A 25,055-nucleotide genomic window follows, 5' to 3' on the forward strand; every position below is an offset into this window, starting at 1 on the left:
TGGAGCGCTTGACCTACATAGTGGCTAAACCAGAAGCTGATAAATCAGCTTGCCAAAAAGTAAGAGATGCAATTATTTTCAGTCCAAATCCTAAACTGTTTAGAATGGCAGTTTAATTCCTCAACCAATTCCCTTGAAAAAGTCTTAAAAGGGTAGATTCTCCATCAGGGAGAAAGGATTTTCTCTTCTTGGGACCCACAGGGGAGTGGAAGCCCCCCCCCCCAAGCCCCACAATTCTTGGCAGCCACCCCCTCACCTGCCTGTCTGTCCGTCTGCTCCCAGCAGCCTCAGCTGTCTTTGGAAGGTGATTGGGAGGCAAAGCTGTCCATCACCCAAAGAGAGAGAGGGGGGCTGGGTACCCTGCCTGAAGCTGGCAGTCGGGTCACTGCAAGAGAGCCAAGCCGTCCAAGGCTGCTGGGTCTTCAGGGCCGACCCTCAGCCTCCTCACACAGATTCCTTTTTTCCACCAAATGATAAAGAGACGAAGCCTTCAAAGCTTCTGAGCAATTTAAATTTAAAGAGAGGAATGGCGCACACACACCCCATCCCTCAGCTCCCAGCCTTGCTAGACTGTCTTCCTCTCTGGCATGTTAGCACCCCCCCACCCCATCAGCTCTCTCTCTCTCTCTCTCTCTCTCTCTCTCTCTCACACACACACACACACACACACACACACCACCCCAAGAACAAGCCAGCCTCTGTGCCTGCTGCCGACAAGGGGAGGGAGACCCTCTGGGCAGGACCAGCCTCCCCCCCCCCCCCCGGCCCCTGGCCTGAACTCGGGGCCATCCAAAGGCTGGCGATGGCTCTGGACGAGGGAGGGCCCTGGGCAGAGCTGTGGCCATAGAGAGGTTTCAGCTTCTGATGCGCAAGCTTTTCTGAGCATAGGTTGGCCTCAATTTATTTTATGTAAAACATTTATTTGGCCATCCGTCTTCAACCAACTCTGTATGGCTCCCAATCAAAAATTAAAAGACATATAAAATTAAAAGACGTATAAAATCCCATTAAAATTATAAAACTCAACTGGCTAAAGATTAAAAACTACAAAAACCCGGCACCAAAATCAGTTCTAATATGGCTTTCCATCTCTAGGTTCCTCTGATCGTTTGAAGATCTCCGCTGAGGATCACAGGATGCCCCCCCAGCCAGGCTCTCAGCTGCCCTTGGCTTCCTCTCTCGCCCACCCACCTCTGCTCTCCATAAAGTCCCCCCCCCAGCCTGTGTTTGAGAGGGGCTGGCCAGGAGCTCCCACCCCCACCTCTCCTACTCACTTCCACAGAGCCGCATCACTGCCTCCCCCCATTTAAAAGCACTTCATCATCCTTGAAGATGAACTGGCTGCTGAGCTACTGCTTGTAAAATAAGAGTCCGTACATCAGAGTCACAAAATGAGGCATGTTTTCCAGGCATCTCTTTGCTTTTTGGACTGCTGGGGCTCTTCCAGCCCTTGTGCAAGACAGTTCCCCTCATCCGCCAGCCCTCCATGTCTCACGGCCGCTGAGCTAAGCTGTAGTCCCTTGTCTGACCCACTTCGGAAATCCCAGGAATGGCCCTTGGGGTCTTCTCCACCAGGGGAATCAGCCCAGTTATTTCTTTTCATCTTTGCCTTTTCAACCCTTTATAGTTTTGACCGGCAGGCCCAGCAAGCGGCCTTCTCTGCCCCTGCATTGTGGGACATCCTGTCCACAGAGGTGAGGAGAGCCCCCGGTCGCTGGGCCTCCCGTGCAGCCTTGCGTGGGGGGCACACACACACACCCCCCCCGATTATGGGGCTGGCTGATGCCATGAGCCTTGGTGGAGCAGTGGGCTAATGCCTCCTTAAGTAACACCAGCTGCCTGCAATTAGCGCAGGTTCGCATCCCACCAGGCTCAAGGTTGACTCAGCCTTCCATCCTTCCCAGGTAGGTAAAATGAGGACCCAGATTGTTGGGGGCAATAAGCTGACTTTGTAATAAGGCCCGAAAGCCCTAATAAAGCAGGCATATACATAGAATGAAGGCTATTGCTAAGCACATTGGTTTGTGCTTAAATTGTAAGCCGCCCTGAGTCTTCGGAGAAGGGCGGGATATAAATGGGATTTTAAAAAAAATCCCCCCCCTATTAACAATTGTTAATTCTTCACCTTTTGAAATTTTAAAAGGTTTAATCCTAAATTATTCTAATTTTGTTTAATTTTATTGATAAACCGCCCAGAGTTGCTCTCTGAGAGAGAGGGTTGGTTAAGAAGTATGAAGCATAAATAAATAAAATATAAATAAATAAATCCTGCACTTTTTTATTCAGCAGATTACGTCACCATCTCACTGGGGGGGGGGGGGAAACAGATTTATTTTCTGTCCCTTTCATACTTGATTAAGATAGCTTCATTTTTCTAATCAGATTATTCTTCATCATTCTTTGATTTTTACACATTTATTTCTTTATAGGTAATTCAATACAGCTAACGTACCTAATACACCTTCCTCCCTCCTGGCTTTCCCACCACCGGAACCCTGTGAGGTGGGTGGGCTGAGAGAGACCACAATCAGAGGCCTAAGGCGGGACTAGAACTCCCGCTCTCCCTACTCTCTCTCTGAAAGCTCCGAAGCAAGGCCCCTCGCCGGATTACCCCGGCCACCCCCTTCCCCGTCTCCCCACAGGCCAAGGAAGCGGGGCTTCTCTGGCAAAGCCCAGCTCACCTCGTCTTCAGGGGATCTGCGGAACCAGGTGGGCCTCAAGAGTCCCAAAATTATTGGACAATTATTCCAGGGTTTCCCCAAATATATTCTCTCAAAGAATAGAAAGCACATCCTTGGGGCTGCGCTACAACTGAGTAGGACAAGGAGAAGTCGGGGCCAGGTGTCAGCAGCCAGCGAGAGAGAGAGAGAGAGAGAGGGGTGGGCATCCGCTGACTTGGGCAGCCTTCTTCCTTCTGAGAAACATTGTAGAGAACAGATCCGTTCAGGAGGGACAGAGCGGGAAACGGGGCAGGCAGAAGAACAACAGGATGCATGGGCAGTGTGTGTGTGCGTGTGCGTGTGTGTGTTTGCACCCTACAAGAGACTCCTAACCCATGTGGTGAACCAGAGAGCGATGTGGGGCTGTGACTGTTAGAACCACGAGTTTCAGTCTCACTGATCAACTTCCTTCTTGCCCGGGGAGAGAAAGAAGTGAAACCAACAGATGGAGAGAAGCTGGAGCAAGGAAAAACAAAATTGACCCCTCAGTTGTGGGGGAGGCGGCTCCGTGCCACTTGCAGGGCCCCCCAGCCACCCCGGGAGAAAGGGCTCTCTCCTGAGAGCTTCAACAGCCACCCTGCGGTGCAAAGAGCCCCTGCCCCCAATCCCTCTGGGGTGTCTCGCCTGCGAGTCCCAGGATCGTGTCCCTCGAGCAACCGGTCACTTCAGCAAACGGAAGGCGTGGGAGGGCCTTCGCAGGAAATCCTGGCAGCACAAAGAACCAAGCCCAAAGACTTTTCAAGCATGTCTTCTGCTCCCTGGAGAAAGGAGGACCACTTGCGGGGGAGGGGAGTTAAAGAGCCCTTCCTCTGCTTCCTCCGGCACCCAGTAACATGCCACAAACCACCTCTGCCAAGTGACGGTGACCACCCTGTTGTGGCAGTGAGTTGCAACAGGTTTGCTACTGGGGAATCTGCCAGATCCACAGACCTCTAAAATCTAATTGCACAGAAGTCAGCATCTTTTTAAAGCCCCAGACCTCTTGGGCAATATGTTATCAAGAGATCGCCAAAGGGCCTGCAAGCACTCTGGAGGGATGTTTCAGGGAAGAACGCCCAGATCCAAACAGGGCTTGAAGCCAATCGCACCTAGAAGCAGACTGTCCACAAAACTTTTCCAGTTCTCCCCCAGCTGTCCCTGCCAAGAGACAGAGAAGAGGGAACGAGTTAACAAAACAACAGAGTTGGAAGGGACCTCGCAGGTCTTCTAGTAGAGCTCCCTGCTCAAACAGGAAACCCTTCCAGGTCCCTTCCTGCTCTGCTCTATTCCTATTCCTATTCTATACCAATGGCTGTCTAATGTCTTCTTAAAAAGCACCCATAACTTCTGGAGGCAGGTTGTTCCACTGATTAATTGTTCTCACTGTCAGGAAATTCCTTCTTAGTTCTAAGTTGGATCTCTTCCTGATCGGTTTCCATCCGTTGCTTCTTGTCCTGCCTTCTGGTGCTTTGGAGAATAGGCAAACTCCCTCTTCTCTGTGGCAGCCCCATAAATATTGGAAGACGGCTCTCACGTTATGAGCTTGTTTTAGGGGATTCTCCAACCACAAGCTTTTAGAAGAACCTTCTGGGTGGTTCTTTTTCCTCTGAGAGGAAGAAGGTTCGAGACTTTTGGGAAACAGGCACAGCGACCTGAAGATGGCTCTGCAAAAGTGGAATGGACGAATGACTAAGGAAGCTGTGAGTAGACCATTCCATGGAACCTCTCCAGATAAGGACAAGGTAGGAGATCGCCCACATGTGGTCTGGATAGCAGCTCCTCAGAGGAGAGTATAGGACAGTGAGCACTGGAAGATAATAGAATCAGCCATCTTGTTTGCAATCACAGCAGACTCTTAAAGGACCCTAAATTCACAAACCTCAGATTCTAATCACTTTCCAAAATTTCCCTATTATCTATTCTAAAGCTATTAGAGACATTGAGAACAGCAAATTTCAAAAAAGTTCATAGGGTAATTTTATCTTCAAATCTGAACAAAAGATAAAGAATCCAGATAAATTTAGAATATTGATTTTTACTATGAGATTTTGGAATTAAGTATAAAAAATGAACAACTTCTTATGGGAAACAAACTTGATTTGGTTATCCTGGCAATTGCAAGTTATAACAAAAGTTAATAGAAAATGGACAATAGAGGGACTAAAGATTTTAAGCAGAAAAAAACCTTGATGTCTGTTAATTCTGGGATTTATAGAAGGATACAAAATGTTATAACATTGGAAGTAATAAAGGAGACCTTTGCAGAATGAGGCCAGCAACACCTGCCAGTAATGGTGTCTGCTTGTAAGGACAGACTCTGCCTAAAAGATGTTAATAAAGGAATGACAGATGCAGAATAGATTTTATCTGATAAGGTAAAGGACAGAATGTGGGACTACAAATGACAGACTAAGAGAATGATTTGGAAAAGGGTGCTTTAACTAGTTATCAAAAAAGGGGGGGCTGGCTGAAGTTTTAAAAATTAAAAGGGAAATACAAACAATAAACAAAAAGAATGCCCTCTTAAATGTTTTCTTATTGAATTTATAAAAGAGGCCTGTTAAAAGTCTTGAAGAAATCTATGCAATGGGGAAAAAATGAAGAGAAATCAAATCCTAGAACAAAATGACATTTGATTAAAGATTTAGACTGTAAAGGAAAATAAAAGGAACATAAAGTTGGTTTATCTGATCAAGATTGCTAAGCTTGTAAGCCGCCCTGAGTCTTCGGAGAAGGGCGGGATATAAATGGAATTTAAAAATAAATAAATAAAATAAAATTAAAATAAGACATATTGTTGTAATCTTCTTATAACCTTTTACATAACTTTTACTGACACCACGATTGAAAAGTTGATATTTCATGGATTTGTTTATAGATAAGAGACAGGATGTGGCTTGAAGGGGTTGAAATATTACTAAATTTGTTTATACTTGCAATGAAGGTTGGAAGCCACTTCTTTATATATTCTTTTATTATATTTTTTCTTTTTTTCTTTCTTGTACTTTCAATTCTTTCTATTCTCTTCCCTTTCTCTAAATTAAATCTGTATTGATTTTTAATATTGTAATTAAAATTGTTAAAGTATATTTGAGGAAAAAATATTCAAGATGGTCAGTGAAAGCTGGGTCTTTGCTTTCAGACACAAACAACATTAAAACTGATTTTAGTTTTAGTTAGGAGAATATTTGCAGCTCGGGATTGAAATGAGGGGTCTTTGGTGCTCTCTGGGCTCGACTGTTCTCATGCAATGTTTCATAACTTGAACTCGGTAACATCATCAGAGCTAGAACTGATTTGTATTCACTAAACTCCTCAATCCCACGTTTTAAAATTTTGCATATTGATTCTATACTGTAGGCCGGGGGTAGGCAACCTCAGCTCTTTTATGACTCCCCACCCGCTTGCAAGGCCCATTTCAAAGGCAAACCAGGCACCGGCACGCAGTGGTTGCAGGCTGGCAAACCGGAGACTTCGGGAGGGACTCCAGTTCCCTGAACTGTGTGCTTTATCTCCACAAACACAGTTTTCCTTTTTCTGAGAAATCAGGATGCTGCTCAATATACAGGGGGTCCTCAACTTACGACCACGATTGGGACCAGAATTTCTGCTGTTAAGCAAGGCAGTTATTGAGCTGTACCTGATTTTATGGCTTCTTTGCCATGGTTGTTAAGTGAATCACTGCAATTAGACCGTCGTTAAGCAAATCCAGCTTCCCCAGTTGACTTATCAGGAGACACTGAGAAGGTCGCAAATGGCTACCAGGGGACGCCGGGATGGTGTGGCCATCACAGATCCGTGCCGGTGGCCAAGCGGTGGGGATGTTGTAACAGTTGTAAGAGTGAGGATTGGTTGTAAGCCACTTTTTTCAATGCCATTGTAACTTCAAATGGTCATTAAATGACTGGCTGTCAGTCAAGGCCTACCTGTAATCCAGTTCTGCCAAGCATGAAAGCCCGCCCCCCGCACAGCTGGTGCCCTTACCACATTAACGTTTGAAAACCAAAATTCAGATGGACACGACAGACACCCCTTCCCCACTGGAGGGGTGAAGAGGAGGCCTGCAGATCCCAGCAGAGCCGGTCAGAAGCGTGGGAGCTTGCGAGTCACTGGGCAGCAGTTTCGGGGGCCCCACTGAGGTTGGGGTTCAGCCACGAGTTCACTGAACCGCCTTTAAATTAGGGGTGTCTTCAGGAGATACAAGAGAGTCAAAAGCAGCAGAGGCACGCCAGTTATGGAAGCCCTGCCCCTTTGCACGAAAATGAAGATGTGTGTGAAAAGGGGCGGGGCTTCTGCTGCACAGCCATTTTAACCCATCCCTGTTTCAAATAACACCTGCCCAAGAATGCAAATTCTACAAGCAGAGGGGGAAACTGCTCAGTCTGTCATTAGAATCATAGAGAAAGGAAGGGAGCTAAGAGGTCATCCAGTCTAACCCCCTGCACACACTCCAGGATTCACCACAACAGAAGATTATGTAGCCTCTGCTTGAAAACTCCAGGGAAGGGGAGGGTCTGGGACTACGCTAACCTTAATCCTAGCCCCTTCACAGTTATGCCTCCGTCAGCTCTGTCACAAAAGGAAGGCAAGGCCATCTCCAGGGGTCACGATGGGGTTCGCAGAGAGCCTCCCTTGGGCTGCAGCCACCAGCAGAGCCATTTCCTATCCAGGGGTCAGGAGAGGGGAGGACCACCCAGCGCCCCGCGAGGGACGGCCTGGAAGCCTTTGATGGGAGGCACCAACGAGTGATGCAGAATTGCACTCTTCCATTTGCCTCAAGATCTCTCAACTCCAAGCAATTTTAAAAAAGGGAAGGCAGGCAGGGAATTTTCCCACCTGAAGCAGGAAGCCAGGCTCCTGGGTGGGGGAAGGCTTCCAGCAAAGGCCCCGCTTCAATCGAGGTTGGAGAGACACCCCCCCCCAATCCATCTCATTCCTGACCTACTTAGTGGCGAGTCAGGCAAAGCATTAATGATTGAAGAACCTCTGGCTAATTGCTGACCGGGAGAAGCTGCTGGGTTACATAATCCAGCTCTTTTCTGCCAGGCGCTGGCACATCTGTGGGCACAGGCGGTCTCTGGCCACCGCTCCAGGGCAGGCTGGCTTTACAGATGGCCACTGAGTCCCGTGGGGGCTGCGGAGGTGTCATTTCTCACATTGCACTCAGGAAACATTCCCACCCCCCACCCCATGCATGTGCACAGCAAAGAGCAGAGGCGAAGAGGGAGGGTGGGAGGGACTGGCCAGCCCTGGGAAGAAATGTCTGCCCCCTCCCCGATGAAGGTCCAAGGGCCTGGGGAGGGGGGGGCGACCCAAAAGCCTTGCTCAGAGCAGGATGGACTGAGGAAGGCCTGAAGCCGACCCCCTCTATACCTTCAGAACCTCTGCCTTAGGCTTCCTAATAATCGGGCACCAAAGCCCTCCTAGGTCTCTGCAGGTTTGGAGGTCTTCCCAGAAAGTCCACATTTATTTTGAAAAGCATTTTCTCAGGCATGGGAGGAGGAGGAGGAGGAACAGCAGCAGCAGCAGCCTGGCACAGAATCCCCCTTGCAGAACATGCAGCTTGCATCACTCGGAAGCCGGCCAGGAAATTGGAGTCCCAAGGTGACAGCAATGGCGGCAGCAGCCCCATATTTGGGCAGGATGACCTCTGTTTGCAATGGCTTCAAACCCCGCGCAGCCAGGCCCGCTGCTGCTGTTGGAAAGGGAGCCGCAGTGGGGAGCCGCCTGCTGCAGCTGCAGCCAGAGGGATCAGCAGAAGCACCGTCCTGCGCTGGCCCAGATGTGCAGCTGCTTCCCTGTGAGTCAGCAACCTGTGAGAAACACACCACCCCCACACCAACACGCCACATGCAAGGTGGAGTGACAGCCTGCCTACCTTCCCATGGCAACCAAGCGCGTGTGCGCACACAAGCACACATACACTTTCCTGGCCCACAAAGGTTGCAGCAAGAGTGCTGCTGTTCTGACAAGCAAGCCGCAACGGGCAGCAGGTTGCAAGGTGCGCGAGGCCCCCCGCCAGAGGCAAACGAGCTCCCACAAAGGCAGTCTGGAAGGGGGGCCAATGCAGGGAGGGGTGCAGGGGGAGACCCCAAGGGGCCTGCCACCCCTAGGAGCAAGGGAGGGAGGATCCCCTTCCTGCTTACTTGCCCCACCCCCAGGGACTTTGCAAGAGATCTTCCAAGATTCCAGTCCAGATTTTAGCCTTCCCACGTGGGATTGTGGAGACTGCTGGGGGGCGATCTCTGCAAATCTCACAAGATGCCGTCCCATGGTTATAAATACTGTGAGTTGTTTTTTTTTTAACATACGGAGCTTGACAAACTCTTTCTCCTCCTGACATGAAGTCTGAACCTGAGCATTTCAAGTAATCCTTCCTCCTTCCCTCCCTTCAGATCCCCACGAAAGGATCTCCTTTTCCCTCTTCCCAGTTAGGGCTGCCTATTGGGATAAGACAAGACTGGATGCTGCTTAAATCGCGTTCCTTTTCACGGATTTAAATGCCTCTACAAAACTGCATTTTCCAAAACAAGAAAACTTGCATTAGAGAATAATTGGCCCATCAAACGCAATGCAGAATTAGGGTTGAAATCTAAATGTGACTGGAAGTTATTGGCTTTCAGTTAAGCCTCCTTCCGCTGGCTTTCCAAGGAGTCAGTTCGTGATTTTACTACCTTCAGCTCCTTATTTTGCTTATTAGGAGGCTGTCCTGAAGCCTTCGGCAAAACCAGTGCTGCTCCATTCTCAATCTGCCCAGTTCTGCTCAAATATATTTAGGAGTCTTAGATTTTGTATGATATTGAGCTCAGCAGCTCTAAGATGTCATTTAATTTTATCTTTCCATACTTAAAAACTTGACATACCGCAGAGGACGGGCATCCACTAAGTACAAAGAAAGTCCAGTGGCTAGAAATAAAGGCACTTCTAGCTGCATTGCAAGAAAGCATAAAAGTTTGGCTCTCTTGTGCCTTGGCCAAATCTCACCTGGAATCTTGCGGTTCCCCATCTACATCCCCAACACTATGTACAGACACACAATCTAAGAAGACATTAATGAACTAGATTATATTCAGGAGAGGTTGATGAAAAAAGGTGGAAAGAGAAATTTAGTCAACATGGCAGGTAGATACAGGAATTACTTACTTCGCATTGCTCCAAATCAGTGTGTCTCAGCCACTTTAAGATATGTGGACTTCAACTCCCAGAATTCCCCAGCCAGCATAGCTGGGAGTTGAAGTCCACAATTTTTAAAGTTGCCACAATTGAGAAGCACTACTCTACACGACAGAACTGACCCAACAGAGCTGAATGACAGAAAAAGGGAGGAATCTGAATTAAAAGAACTTTCCGACATGCAAACTAATCAGTGGTGGAGCAAACTGCCTACAAATGTGGTGGAAGCTTCTATGATGCACAATCGTCAGCCAACCAGAAGCTGAAGCTGGAGGTTTTTAAGAAGAAACTGGACAGCCTCTTGTCTGGATGTTTCCTGCTTAAGCAGAAGGTTGAAGACCTCCAAGGTCCCTACCAATCCTGTTATTCTGATTACATTCCATCACAGTGAGACTGCCGAAAAGCTGAGCAAAAGAACATGGTGTAGCAACATGGGACCAATTTAATGTGGGGCACGCTTATTGAAAAGCAGGACTAGGGGTGACATGTTTCAAACATATAAGGAACGGCTGCTGGAATTGGGTATGTCTAGTTTAATGAAGAAAAGGACGAAGGGTGACATGATAGCAGTGATCCAGTATCTCAGGGGCTGCCACAAAGAAGAGGGGATCTACCTATTCTCCGAAGCAACTGAAGGCAGGGCAAGAAGCAACGGATGGAAAGAGAGGAATAACCTTAGAACTAAGGAGAAATTTCCTGACAGTGAGAACAATTAATCGGTGGAATGACCTGCTTCCCTTCCAGAGGTTGTGTGTGCTCCAACACTGGAGGTTTTCAAGAAGAGATTGGACAACCATTTGTCTGAAATGGTATGGGGTCTCCTGCTTGGGCAATGGGTTGGACTAGAAGACCTCCAAGGTCCCTTCCAACTGTTGTTCTGTTATCTTTCTTCTGAGAGTAAAGCATAAGATGAACAGTTGCAGGAACTGGGAACATCTCTAGTCTAATAAAGAGAAGGACTGGGGTGACATGAACAATTAATCAATGGAACAACCTGCCTCCAGAAGTTGTGTGTTCTCCATCACTGGGGTTTTAAAGAAGAGATTGGACAGCCATTTCTCCAGAATGTGTAGGGTTTCCTGCCTTGAGCAGGGGGTTGGACTAGAAGACCTCCAGGGTCCCTTCCAGCTCTGTGATTCTGTTATTCTACTTGGATGTGGACTCCTTAGACACGGGAATGGCTCCACCTGGGTGGGAAAGGAGTTGCATTCGCTGCTCTGCCTCTCCCATGACTGCTCCTCTTCCAAATGTTCAAGCGATGAGGAGCTCCAACTAGGGGAAGCCAAAGAGCCATTAGGGGAAGCCAAAAAGGAGCAAATGGAAGAAGCAGAACTGAAACTGCTGGCCATCTTGTCACCCCTTCAGTTCCTTCCCCGTCAGGCTATTGCTCCAGGCGGCCATCTTGAGGAAGAATTATGGGTCACAGGAATGGCACCAATTCTACCAGGACAACGTGGTTGAGGCACCCTTGATGCCATTCCCAGCACCGGACCAACAAATGGCCCTAAAAATGATCAAAACGCCATTTCTATGGTTCTGTATTTTCACCCGCTCTTGATGAGGCATTTTGGACACGACTTAGCTGACGCCCACCCCAACCACCCCCAGGAATTGAAAAATGCTCACGTGTGTGACAGAAAGCTGGTAAACCTGGGTCCCTGGCGGTCGTCTGAGATGCCCCAAGCCAATCCCTTCTTCTCCCAGAAGGCAAATTCTGTTGCTGGGACTCGAGAGTGGCCGCAGCCTTTCGCAGTGCTCACTGGGGTCGTGGCCTGCTGAAAGCCGTTCTATTCCCACAGCCTCTTCCCTCCTTCCTAGAATAAGCCTTGGCTCCTGGCCACCCGGGGCTGGGCCAGGCTCCCAAAACTTTCCCAGCAGGGACCAGCGATCCGCCAGCAAAGGTCTTGCTCACCTGCCGGAAGGCGGCTTCTTCCCAGCCCAGCAAAGCTCAGCCTTTCTGAGAAAACCGCCAAGGAGCTCAGTGCCGCCTTCTCAACAGACCCACCGTCTGTCCTCACAATAAATGAGCCCCCCCAACTGTTTCACTCTTCTAAACCACGGAGCAAAATGGTTTAGCGTCACTCCAGAAGTTAGAGAAGAGAGAAGGGGGTGAAATGGCGAGGAGGAAGATTTCAAGGGGGCCTCCAGGAAAATGCTCTGTTCGGCAGGGAAGGCTGGGCTCTCCTTCCTTGGGGCCTTTAGGGTGGGGGGGGGTCAAATAGCGAAACTGCGCCCACCCCATTGCTGGCAATGAAAAAAAAGTCACCTGACGTTGCGAGTTTGACACCCCTGCTTTAGGGAGAGGCTGGGCGGGCCTCCTTGCTGGCGTCTTTGTTTCCTGGGGCCGCTGTGAGCGAGTCCAGCGCTGTCCCGGTTGAGGATGGGCTGGATCAACTCCAAGACGACAGTCAGCCAGCAAGATGGACCAGACCAAGAATCCACTCTAATTCCACAGGAAGGCTAAAACTATCTTTATGGAGATTGGCTATAAGAACACAATCTTGCAAGTCTCATTGCGCTGAACCTCCCCACCCCCTTCTAATACTTCAATGAACTGGTGTCTGACTTTGTGTGTGTGTGTGTGTGTGTGTGTGTGTGTCTATCTCTTGCGGATTTCAGCTTGTGTTCCACCCCTTGTCAGTTTCCTACTGGAGCTGCCACAGCTCTGATCCGGACCATCATCCTTCCTCTTCCAACTCTCGCCAAAGCCCGTCTCCTTCACCATGGTTTATTAAGCGACCTTTTCCTGATTATTTTCCAACTTGCCAATGGCAACAAAGGTTGGATTCACATATCACACTAAGTCAACCCAAACAAATCACACTGTGACTGAGTGCACCAACCGTGCCAATGGTGGGCTAGAAAGGAAGACCCTCCCCCACTCTGCTCTGGAAAAGGGCTTCCGAGAGCGCTGCTCTCTCTTCTCAGAAAGGAAGGCAACCTTTGCTGAGGGCAGCTGCAGTGCTGCAGGGTTGCAAAATCCCACTGGCTGGGGGGGGGCAGGAGGGGGCAGAGGGGGCCAGCAGGCCAGGTGCTCAGAGGTTCTCTACCCCCTCCCCCCACCCCCAGGCCATTATGGGAAACCGCAGGGCTCTCTCCCTTGAGGAATTCGATCCGGCTGGCAGATCTCTACCCGAGGCAACGCCACTGACCGCTGACGCGCAGACTGGCCCTGCCTCAGCCTGGCAGGGTGAAGCCACGTGGCTGATTTTATTGCTCCTCATCATGAGGGCTGCAAGGAGATAAACAGCCAGGCGGAGCCGAGCAGCCCCTTAGGCTGAGGACCAAGTAGGGGCATGTCTGGTAGCAGCTCTGGGTCTCAAGGGCTCTGGGGAGTCTCTCCCTCTGGGCCGGGGAGGGGGCGGGGGCACCTGGCCCGAGGGGGGTCTCCCAACAGCTGCCCTCCGCAGCCAAAGGCTCCTTCCACGCTTCCTGAGGCCACAGGGCAAAGGCAAAGGACAGATCCAGACAAAAGCCTCAGCCCCGGAGGACACCTCTCCGCAGGGTGGGGAGCGGATAAGGCTGAGCTTAAAGCTCCTACACGCCTAACCCACACCGTCCCGTTCCCAGGCTTCGGGATGGCCCAGTCATCCGCTGCAGTTTCGGCCTGGCGACCAGATGTGAGCCAGAGGTTCTTCTGTAAAAGAGTCCAGAGACTTCTGGGGCGGCTCTCATCCTTCACTTCAGCCAGATGCCTCGTGTGAACTAAAACGTCTCGGCTGAACCTGAAAGGTACAGCAAGCAAACACCTGATGGTTACTATGTGTAGGAGAGCTCCTGAGTGCAACTGCGCTCTTCCCTAGGTGAGCATTCAGGAAATGGAGAAGGAAGGAGGGAGGGAGGGAGGGAGGGAGGGAGGGAGGGAGGGAGGAGGGAGGGATCCACTGGATGTGTTTTCCCCCCACCAGTAGATTACAGGAAGTCATTCAGTGAGCATTCAAAGTTACTTTGGCAGCCTCAATGTTGGAGGTGTGGTGGTGAAGATGCAACGTATTTTCATATATGGTGGACCTGTAAAAAGGTTAAAGCTTTTTGGATTAGAATCTGGTGGAACATGCAAAAGATATTTAAGAAAAGGATAAAGTTTTGTCCACAATTGTTTTTATTGGGCATTATTACTGATACTACTGTTGTGGACACTAAGTTGATGTTGAACTTAATTACGGCAGCAAGACTTTTAGTAGGGCAATATTGGAAGAAGGAAGAACTGCCGACTATAGAAGAATGGACTTTGAAAGTTTCCAACCTGGCGGAAATGGCAAAGATCTCAGCGTACCTGAAAGACCATTTGCAACAGAGATATATTGTGGAGTGGAAAAAATGGATTGATTATATCCAGAATAAATATGGAACTAAAAAGTTTCATCTAGCATTTGAATAAGTATTGATGTGATATTTATATTGCTTGTAGTTATTTTATAAGAGTTAAAGTGCGATAGATTTAATAGTTTATTGTTGTTTGCATAAGGTAGATTATGATTGTTTGTATTCTTATACCCTGTATTTAGCTCTGGGAAGTCGGGGAGGGGGGAGGGGGAAGGGAGGGAAGTGTTGGGGAGGGTTGGGGAGAGGGGAGGGGGTTGGGAGGGGTTTTGTTTTGTTTTGTTAAAAATAAAATGTATTGTAAAACTTTTCAATTTAAAAAAAAAGTTACTTTGGCACTAGTCCCCAAGTTACGGCCCATTGCAGCAGCCCTGCAATCATGTCATCTTTACAACCACATCACATAGTGATGTAAATTCCGGTCCATCTCATAGTCATAAGCCAACATCACTAACTCTGCTCCTTGAACCGCTAACTGGGTAATGGACACCAATGAAGGATTAATGTAAAAGGAAGAACAGGCCCCCATTTGCGGTCCACCTTTTTCCCCCACAGCTGGCCAGATGGTGGAATCACAACTCTTGCTCCATCAGTTAAAGTGGCCTTTTTGTTATTCCCGAGGAACACAACAACCTACAAGCTGCCCGCTTAACAACTGCCTCCGGCCGGCCTCTTGCCCTTGGCAGTTGATGCTGGCTATTTCTGGAAGTCTTAGCCAATACTCACTGCTAAGAGGCAATCGGGAAACACTTTTTACAAAACTCTCTGGACATTCAACAAGTGGTGCGATTTGAATGTGGGTCTTTTTCTCTAGCTACATCACACGGGCTTTCACACCACCCTTCCAACTCCTCAACCCTTTAGTTGCCTCCTCTGCTTCCACGAGATGCTTTGAGACAATGAGAAGACGTTACAATGACCTCCAGCCTGGGTGGCCTACAGATTTCTTTAGTGTACTTATGGTGCCTGCAATTTTATTTCCCGTATCTTTCTTAAAGTACAGTCGAAATAACTAAGTTTCCATTTACTCAGCCTCTGATAGAGAACTGATGCCAACAGCTACACGTGACCCAAGGCCCATTTCCTATATTTCAGCAGCTACCAGTCCTTTGCTAAGGCAACCCCTCCAAGCCCCTCACCCTGAAAACAGGTACCACCACGAGTGAAAGCAGGAAACATCTGCCTTTACAAGCAGATCCAGCTGGAGACAATCCAGCTGTTAGGTGGTGACGCTGATGGGTGCAGAAATAATACTATCAAAGGAGTTTATTTTTTCCTATCATCAAACCAGGACCCAGAACAGGAACAAAACAAAAATCCTAAGAAAGCCAGAGGCAAAATGCAAAGAATCAAAGATTTGGATCTCAGTAAACAACTGGCATTGGAGTGCCAAAGCCAGAAGCACCTTATCCAGGAGAGAAGCTTGGCATCGGATGAACTGCTCAAGGAGGAAATCGGAAGGAGCCCCTCTCTCACAAGTCAGCCAGACCAGACCTCAGCAATGCAGTTGGATGCAGCCACTCTTTCACGTCCCCAGGAAACCTGCAAAAACGGGCAGGGGAAAGGAAAGAATATCGGGAGCAGGAAACGTGGCTTTTGGACAAGCTGATTTCACGGGTAACTTCCAGACACGCCGAGGAAGGAGAGAATTACGTCCTGAAGCCTGGGAGATTTCAGTCCCTCCTTGATAAAGACAGACAACCAACGTCTAAAGACATTCAGTTCCCATCAGCTGTGCTCACCAAGGGTTCATCAGTGCTTCCATGTGCGGCAAGACTTGCTCTAGGTCAGGGATGCCCAACCTTGGCAACTTTAAGACCTATGAACTTCAACCCCCAGAATCCCCCAGCCAGCTCTACAAAGCTTTGCTGGCTGGGGAATTATGGGAGTTGAAGCCCACAGGTCTTAAAGTTGCCAAGGTTAGATAACCCTGGCCTAGTCTTTCTGCTGTTCTTCACACTGATAAATAAGGAATTATTTGGCGAAGGGATATGTGGTTCCTGGCCTCTCTCAAAAGTCCATGAAAGGAAAAGAACTGCCCATCTTCATTTTGAATTTTGCTTTATGCGAAACCTGGGGACAATGTAGGGACGCATCCCTCAGATATTGCCTAGCTGTCTCTCCTCACCCAATTTGCATGAAATCCTAAGTGGCCAGGGCTGTTCTTGGTGGGACAAGGAACAACTGGCCCAAGGAAGCAGATCACACTAAAAGCAAGTTGGCTGGAGAACCCCCAACCCCAGGTGCTCTTGGCTGGAGTCTTGAAGGGAGCGGCTCCCTTCTAGGGCTCTTTCTACAACTCTACATCTCTCCGTCCACCTGGGTCCTCCAGATGTTCCCTCCACACTGTTTGCTTGGCTCCTCCTGGCTGGGTTTCCTCTATGCCAGAGCTCAGTGTGTATATAAGGTCTTCATTCTGTAATCTGAAGGCTTAATTCTTGCCTTGACTGGAGATTTCTGTTTTTGAAAGGTGGAGAAAGGTCAAGGAGGCCTTAAATCTTGCTGTGATTTGCTTCTCCTGAGGAGGGGCTGAGCTCCCTTTGGATCATCCCTGCAGCTGTTGATCCAGCAACAGGTACAGGAGGAGGATCAGCCGTCTGGACACCCCTAGGAGCAGCAGAATCTGCTCATCGAATCATCTCTCCCCTTTAATGGTGCATACAGACACCCCATCAATTCCGAATTTGGGGGCCAACCGAAGGGAAAACACCAGCATTAACCCTTGAAGAGCAGAAGCTGGAGTGCACAAACTACAACCACGAGCTCAAACTGCAGCACAACGCTAGCGAATTATGAGATTGGCTGCCATGGTTGTAACAGAGCAACCAAAGGACACAAACCGTTCCCGAGGAACAGAAAGAGTCAGGAGGGAGGGGCTGGGCTTGAAAAACATTCCCACGTATCCAGGAGAACATCTGCACTGAAGGAGGAACAAATAAAAGCAATGCGGCTGCATGGCTCCTCCAGCCAAGGAGATGTGGATGAGGTCTTCAAAAGCAAATTGCAGATCTTTCAAATAAAGATGGGGTTGTATTGATAGACACCACCTGGCCTTCAGAAATGGTGGGTGCTCCAACACTGGAGGTTTTTAAGAACAGACTAGGCAACCATTTGTCTGAAATGGTATAGTCTTCTGCCTGACCTCTTAAGGTCCCTTCCAGCTCTGTTATTCTGTTAAAAAGACAAACCAGCCCAAGATGGGCCTTCCAGGAAATTCCCCATTTATCTTGCTGACGACATCCTCCTTTAGACAGTGAAGAAAGGCACAGAAGGATAATCTACCTTGACCTGACACTAATCAATTGAGAAGACATTGTTGGGGGCAGAGAAGTAGCAAGAACCTTAGATGGAAAGGATCACAGGAGGCCTGGTGTTCTTGATTTTAAGGGAAACCACAGCGGTCCTCGTTCACTGACCAGAGTTGTAGTTATGGCATTCACAATGTCCCTGTGGCTGTACGGTTGCAATTCTGGCGCTTGACTACCGGCTTGCAATTCCAACAATAAGAAAAGGCAGAAAATGCCAGAATGGCTCCCCTAAAATCTTGGGAAAAATCCGGAAATGAAAAAGGAAACACTCAGAAATGGGAAGTCAGACCAGTGAGTGGAAGCGTTGAGTTGGTGTCAGAAAAGCTGCAGCTCAGAGTGAAGGGAGGCTAGAGCCACGTGCAGCTCAGAAGGACAAAAAGCTAATACAACATGTTAAATGTGACAGTGAAAAGGCAGAGCGACTCAATTCCCAATTTGGGGTCAGTCCAATCCAACTAGAGGATTTTTATTTTACCAAATAATTGTCAACAGGATAAAGGGGCAGAAATGGAGGTAGACGAAAACTTCAGAAAATCCTATTTATTTTGAACGAGTTGGAATCTCCAGGGGATGGTGTGTTTTTTATATATTATCTTTTGAGAAATCTTGGAGATTCAGTAAAATGCCAGCGGACTGAAAGAAGACGAATCCTGTCCCCATCTTCAATGGAGGATCTAGAGGATTTCAAAGCATGATTCTTCAAAACGCTGGAAGGATACCACATTGGCCCTGAGGTGCGTCTTCCAAGGCAACTGGACTTTCGCTTCTCATCCAAAAAGCCTCTTCAGAAAAAGCACTTTTGGGACAACTATGACCCGGATGACTGAGTCTCTCCATAGTCATTTAGTGGCATCACTTTGACTTTGTAGGACGCGTTTAAGCCAAAGGCCCGCAGATTCCAAACGGTTACAGGGAACATCCCCCAAGCATAAACGCGGGTGGACTGTGCAAGCCAGAGCCCAACAAGCGTTTCCCCTGGATTAGAGAGGGCTGGGACAATCCTATTCAACAGGCCTTCCTACCAGGAGCGCGAGGGTGGAATCAGCAGCTCCTGATTCCACAGGAGTCCCGTTTCCTCCTGAGAAAAAAGCTCCAGCCTCCAGGCTGTTCCCAGGATCACTTCTGCATTCTATGTGGACCCCAGAGATATTTTCGGAAACCAAAAGTGGTCACTGGATGCGGTCCAGCAGTTTATTTGCAAGCTCCAGAGAAAGTGACAGGCAGCATCTTAAATAGCTTGTTTTCTGGCAAATGGAGATTTCGTGACAAGCCAGACCGAGCGGCAGTCCTTTGGTGAGACAACACACAAAATACCTCCAGTTCCAGCTATGTCCCAAACTTTTGGCAATGCTTTGCTACAAATTGGTGCCTACCGGGTTTCTGCTGTCCCATCCTCAAGATGAGGCATACTCGATTCCTCAAGAATTTGCCAAAAGTAAACAGGGCACTGGCTGAGGAGCCATCTCCATCACTGCACCCAGCCACCAATTTCTTCTGCCCTGCTTGAAATGGCCACGGCCGCAGCCGAGGAATCGCTCCACAAGTTCGGTCTCAGTTCTGTGACGCCAGCTATGGACTGCCGTCTCTCCAGGTGGCTCTGCTGGAGCTCCACTCTGGGCAGAGAAAGGACCTGACCCACACTTATGACCCCGAGAGGCCAGCAGGCTCCTCATATCCCAGGCCTCCGGTTTTGGAAAGAGAGGGCAGAGCAGGGCAACCAAGTCTCTGCTGCTATTTTTAATCAAAGTACACAAAACAAACCCAAAAAAATGCCTGGCCTCTCTTAAAGCCTACGAATATGCATTTAAGCTTCACGTGCTCAAAATTTGGGAAGGAGCAATGACACCTCATCAAAAACCTGGATTTTCACTCAAGCAGGCTATTTCCAGGGACTCTCCTGAAATTGGATTCAGCGTGCTGTAAATTTAGTTGGTTCTTTTGAAAACCTACAACTGTACACGGCTCTGGCTGTAAGGGGAGGAAAAGGCAGGGCAATTCTGACCTCAAAAACAGCTAATAAAAATAAGAGAGAGAAAAAAATAAGCCAGATACACCAGAACTAATTGTTTTATGCAGACTGCATAAAAAGGTGACCACCCCCCCCCCGCGGAGGCAGCTTTGTGAGAATTGCAAGAAACCTGCCAAGGTCGACTGGCTTCCCAAAGGGGGCTTGGTCAGCTCTGCCTCCTGGGCATTTGGATGGCACCTGCCATGCCCTAAATATGGAGGAGTCCCCTTGCTAAGCAAGAGACAGATGGAAAGGTGAGTCCGCCCAGGTACTTCCTAGGAGAGACTGTAGAAGCACCAGGTTAGTGTACAGTGGCAAAATATCAGAAATCTGGTAGCCCCCTTTCCAAGAAGAATGAAAACGAATACCAATAAACATTTATTCTGCTTCATAAAATGTGTTTTTCAGAGAGAGAGAGAGAGAGAGAGAGAGAGAGAGAGAGAGAGAGAGAGAGAGAGATTTTAAAAAGTCAAGAGCTTAAGAGAGCAGGAAAAGACAAATGGAAACATCTGAATCTCCAGGTTCACCTCAAGCATGAAATTGCTCATCTTGTAGCAAAAATTCACACCGTGTCCTTAATGCCTGACCTCTGTCCAGAGGGCTGGAAAGGGGCCAATGTTACACCATTTTTTTGCAAAAGAGATCCACAGAAAATGAAACTGTTGTTGTTATTAGAAAAATTAAAAACTCAAGCATATGAAAGTCAATTTGGTGGTTAAGGCACCAGGCTAGAAACCAGACTAGTCTTGCCTTGGGCACTAAGCCATCTGGGTGACCTTGGGCCAGCCACTCTCTCTCAGCCCTAGGAAGGAGGCAATGGCAAACCACTTCTGAAAACTGCAGGGACTTGTCCAGGCAGTGGCCAGAAGTCGAGACTGTCTCAGACCCCCTCCAGTCCCACCTGGAAGGATAAGCATTGCAAAAGAGAAAGAATCGAGATGTTTGTTGGAAACTTCAATTATGTCTTGCTAATCTCTTACACAGGTACACAGTTGCAGGCAATCTGAAGTCTTTGTTAAATGGTATTTTTGAAAGACTCATGGCAACCTTTCTTAAGAGCTCCTAAATAGACTTAAAAACCATGGAGTAAGAGGCCTTCTTAAAAATCAGCAATGGGTTAAAGAACTGAATACAGGTAATAAGTATTCTTGCAAGACGCATGCAAAAAAGTAATTTTCCCATAGGACCGTGTTTTTTTGAAGGTTCATAATGTGAAATATTTAAAATATTTTAATAATCTTTTCATCAAGAGGAGTTGAGCAGGGAAGCTGATGACATCAAATTATTGAGGAATAAAACCCACCTTTCATACCTGTCCTGGTGGATTTGTATCCAGTGAGAATTCTCCAGAAAGAGGAAGTGAGGAGGAAAGGAAGGTGAAGAGCCAGTTTGTAAAAGGGCACATTCCAGGATGGGGTGTTAGGAAAGAGACTGGAATACCGATCAGAACTGTTGTCTCTTCAGACAGGTGGCTAAGCCAGGTAAGAACCAGGAAGGACAATCCACAGGAGCGGTTCTGTGTGGAACAAGGCCATCATGCTGCCTGTCTATGGAATGATTCGGGTGTGTGTGTGTGTGTCTTCTGCCATTTCAGAAACCTAGAAACCAGCAGGGCAGGCTGGAAAAGGGGGAACCAGGCAGATACAAGGAAGCCCTAATCCTTGAGACATTACGGTGGGGAGATGAATCCCGTGTCGTGTGAACATGTCATCCACCCCAGGGGCTGCTTTACACTTCAGCTGCTGTTTCTAGCAAGGAGATCACGGAAGGAAGGGACCAGTCTTCCTACAACCTACTAAATGACATTGGCAATTGTTCCAGCATGTCTGCAGACCCCGGTATATTTGAGGGGTGGTCGCCCCTTCAGCTACCATAAGCTCCATTTGGCGTCACGCAGGACCTTCGGTGAACCACCTGTTAATTCCTCAGATTTGCACGATGCAGGTGCTCTACCATCATGGACTGAGACCCACCAACCAGAGCAGAACCATCAGAGCAGATAGGAGAAGTATGTCCTTGCCTCAACTGCCGTGTTTTACCTGCAAAATGAAAAGGTAAAGCCAGACAAAGGGCTGGCCTCGGTCAGGAAGATGATGGTGCCCCTGGATTCTGGGGCCTCTCCGCGGCCCCATCTTTTGAGCAAGGCTTATAAGTGACTTAGAATTAGCTCCGCTGAGGAGACCTGCTCTGGGCACTGACTCTTCTGCCTTGAAAGCCGGGATGCGTCTGTTGATCAACACCTGAAAGTTACATGCAACTTACAGCAACTTTTCTTTGAATGTTTGCCAGTTCGCTAAAAGACTGACAAAATGTTCCATTCTCACCCTTTCACATCTTGACTGCCAAAAATCTGACAAATTATTATTATTATTTTTACAGGGTTTTTATATATATATATACCAAAACCAAAATTGCCAAAGAAACTATCAGGATGTTGTAAAATCAGCATCAGAGATTTCTGGAGAGGAAGTGAATGTTAGAGGGATAGAAATGTAGGGCGGGATAGAAAAGTTGAGAAGGAAAAGAGAAGGATGCCTTGTTTTTACATTACGAACACTGGCGATCCCTCTTTAGAGCTACGAAACGGTCAATACAGAGGCTCGTGGGAGGCTTACCTGCTCTGACCTCTGTGGAAAAGAGGCTCTTTTGGCCAGCCAAGCCCAGCGCCGAGGGATGTGGGAGCCAAGGTCATCCTTGCCTTCTTCCTTCCTGCCTCCCTTGACGAGCTCTCACAAAGCACCCGCAAGGCAGCCTCCTCAGCCTGGTGACTAAGAATCCTTACATAAGAGAGCAAGGAAGGCCTTCTTACGGCATTTGTGATGCCCTCTGCACTTGAAGGTATTTCTGCTAAAGCCCAGCCAGGCTGCCCAACCCAGCCCAGGCAAAAGCCTCTTCAGCTTGAGTTTTGGGGCCAGCTGCATTTGCCCGCAGGACAAGTGCTTTCGACTCCCAGCCCCTGGGTCTGCCCAAGACTGTCCGGAACTTCACACAAATCACACACGGCAGATTCTCTCTCTCCATCCTGGGAGAAAGGAGGGCCGTGTCTTTTAAATAAGGGACCCTCGCAGATTCTTCGGTGGAAGCATCAGCCAGCTAGGTTAGCTCAGCTGCGGCAGCAGGCACACAACAATACACAATCCATACAGCTCTCTTGAGTTTCAACCAGGGAAGAAGGGGCGGAAGCGTAGCTGCCCTCCCAAACCAGCTTCCCAGTTTCATGGGGGCCTTTTTGCCAGCCACAATCGCGCAGTAGAAGTGAGTCTGGATTTCCAAGGCCACCTAATCGGTGCATGGTCAGAACAGGATTCAACCCTCGGCTGGGGGCTTCTCCATCTTTCATCCCCTGTGCCCAAAGGCTTCCAACGTTCCACTGCAAAGCAACAGAAAAGTCTTTTGAGCCCATCTCTGCTCCCAAGACCCCAGCCCTGGGGGACCCCCCCCCCGGCTTCCGTCCCTTCTCACCACCTGCTGTTTGGATTCTGGAGTTCCTGTTGTAGATCAAGTAAAGAAGAAGGCAGACTTCTTAAACTGAGGGGCCCCAACATTTAACCAAGGGGCGCTTCTGGCTGGCTGAGGACTGACCATCAAAGGCAAATGCCAGTTTCTGCACATTCCGGTTAGGCCGTGACTTTATTTATTATTTGAATTTATATACCGCCCCTCTCCCGAAGGACTCGGGGCGGTTTACAGGGCAATTAAAACACTATATACAACACATAATATACAAAAACTTTGTTGGTCAAGTGTCTCTCTCGCTCCTAACCAAGGCCAAGGCCAGGCAACCCAATTGAAGTCCCGGTCACCAATGGCTTCTGGGAGCAACGGGAGGGCCGCCCTCTGGGTACAGGGGGTGGGGTGGGGTGTGGGGAGGGGTCTTCCAAGAGTCTCGTTAAGGAGCAAGCCGGGTTGAAGCTGCTCCTCAAGGAAGTTCCTCTGGGCCTGCACAAGCTGAGCTCCTCAATAGAGAGGCCAATTCTGGGACCGCTCTCTGGATGAGTGACAGCCCTGGTCTCCGGGGCATCAATCGTGGCTCCCCAGGGCTGAGGAATGACATGCCCACATTGGCATCCTGCCATCAGGGCATGTGACACCACTGGCAGCCCAGGAGGACAGGTGTCCCTCTGCAGCGGCTCAGCCCAGCACAGAAGGGGGGGAAGGTGACTCCATCAACACTCGGCTCTTCCTAAAGCTGCCAGTTCCAGCTGGCGACTCGGCCTACACTTCGGCCTCCTCCCAGAGCTGCTTCGTCCTGGCCGAGAAGCAGCGCACAGCCCTCCCGTGGCTCTCTGGGCCCTCGGAGCCACCGCAGAGGGCAGCCCAGACCTCCCCTGCAGCTCCAGATGCAACATTCACAAGCGACTCTCTTACCCTGACACTGTCTCCCCAGCTTAACACGTGAGTAGCCTTAAAGACAAGCGGCTGTGACACGGAGGGAAAAGAAAGCAGTGGGGCGGGGGGGGGAACCTCCCACCAGTGTTGCTGTCCAGAGCCATTTCAGGCAAGCCTCCTTCCGAAGTGGGTCTGGGGGGAGGGGGCCGGACCAGGAGCTTCTGCCTGAGCCCCACTGCCAGTCCAAGGCCTCTGACACCAGCCAGAGAGATGCTGCCAAGAGAACGGCACCCCACTCTCTGGACTCTCGCCTAAGGATGACCAACTGTCCCATTTTTCCCCTTGGGAGGAGGAAAAACCACATTACACAGAATAAACACTTCAGTGAATTCACTCCGTGAATGTGTCATGGAGGGGAAGGAAGGAAGGAAGGAAGGAAGGAAGGAAGGAAGGAAGGAAGGAAGGAAGGAAGGAAGGAAGGAAGGAAGGAAGGAAGAACATTTAGCTCAAATTCTCTCAATTGTGGATAGGTAAACCAGAGCAGGAGTGATGGACACCTCGGACACTCCTTGTATGACACCCTGACACACATTACAAGGCAAACTAAATATCAGCCAGTTTGGGGGAAGCCAAGAGCCTTGATGAAGGCCCATCAAAAGCATGCCATAATACTAGGCAGGGAAGCGAGGCCAGACGCAAGCAGCCCATTTGCCCAAGAGCCAGCCTGGGCACACCTGCCATTCCTCTTGGCAGAAAGCTGCCAGGAGGCGCTGAGGCAGCTGGCGATTCCCACCGCTCTGCAGAGGGTGCAGGGAAACCAGCAGTGGGGACGCAGGGCAGAGCCCTTCCCATTTCTTCCTTCCTTTCGCTTCTGCAAAGTCAGATGTCCCTCTTCTTAAGGACAAACAAAACAGCCACCAGGCTTTTCCAGGAAATCAGGAATTACATTTTCCAGTTGGAGCTCAGATTCAGAGGAACTGGTTCAGAGAAATTTTAAACCTCTACATTTGACGCAGAAGGAAGAAAGTACAGCTACTCCTCAACATACAACCACAATTGGCACCAGAATTTCCATTCTTAAGCAAGATGGTTAAGTGAATCACACCTGATCTTTGCCTTGGTTAAGCAAATCACTGGACTTGTTAAGTGAATCATGCAGTTGTTAAGTGAATCAGGCTTTGCCCACTGACTTTGTCAGAAGGTTGGGAAGGTGGC

At 48.9% G+C, this 25,055-nt stretch overlaps 1 protein-coding gene across 6 annotated transcripts in view; it reads right to left on the reverse strand.

Moving 5' to 3' along the window:
* The window catches only part of MEF2D (myocyte enhancer factor 2D), an 82,284-nt gene that overhangs the window by 49,848 nt on the left and 7,381 nt on the right, over nucleotides 1-25,055 (reverse strand). Inside the window, exon 1 of one of the 6 annotated variants that reach the window (XM_081340341.1) lies at nucleotides 15,601-15,940. The exons of the other annotated variants lie outside the window; for them this stretch is intronic. The gene's annotated coding sequence lies outside the window, so the exon portion shown is untranslated. Of the gene's footprint in view, nucleotides 1-15,600; nucleotides 15,941-25,055 lie in introns of those variants that run through there. 6 annotated transcript variants of the gene reach the window in all.

This window comes from Vipera berus (assembly GCF_964194415.1).
Source record: "Vipera berus genome assembly, chromosome: 16".
NCBI lineage: Eukaryota > Metazoa > Chordata > Lepidosauria > Squamata > Viperidae > Vipera > Vipera berus.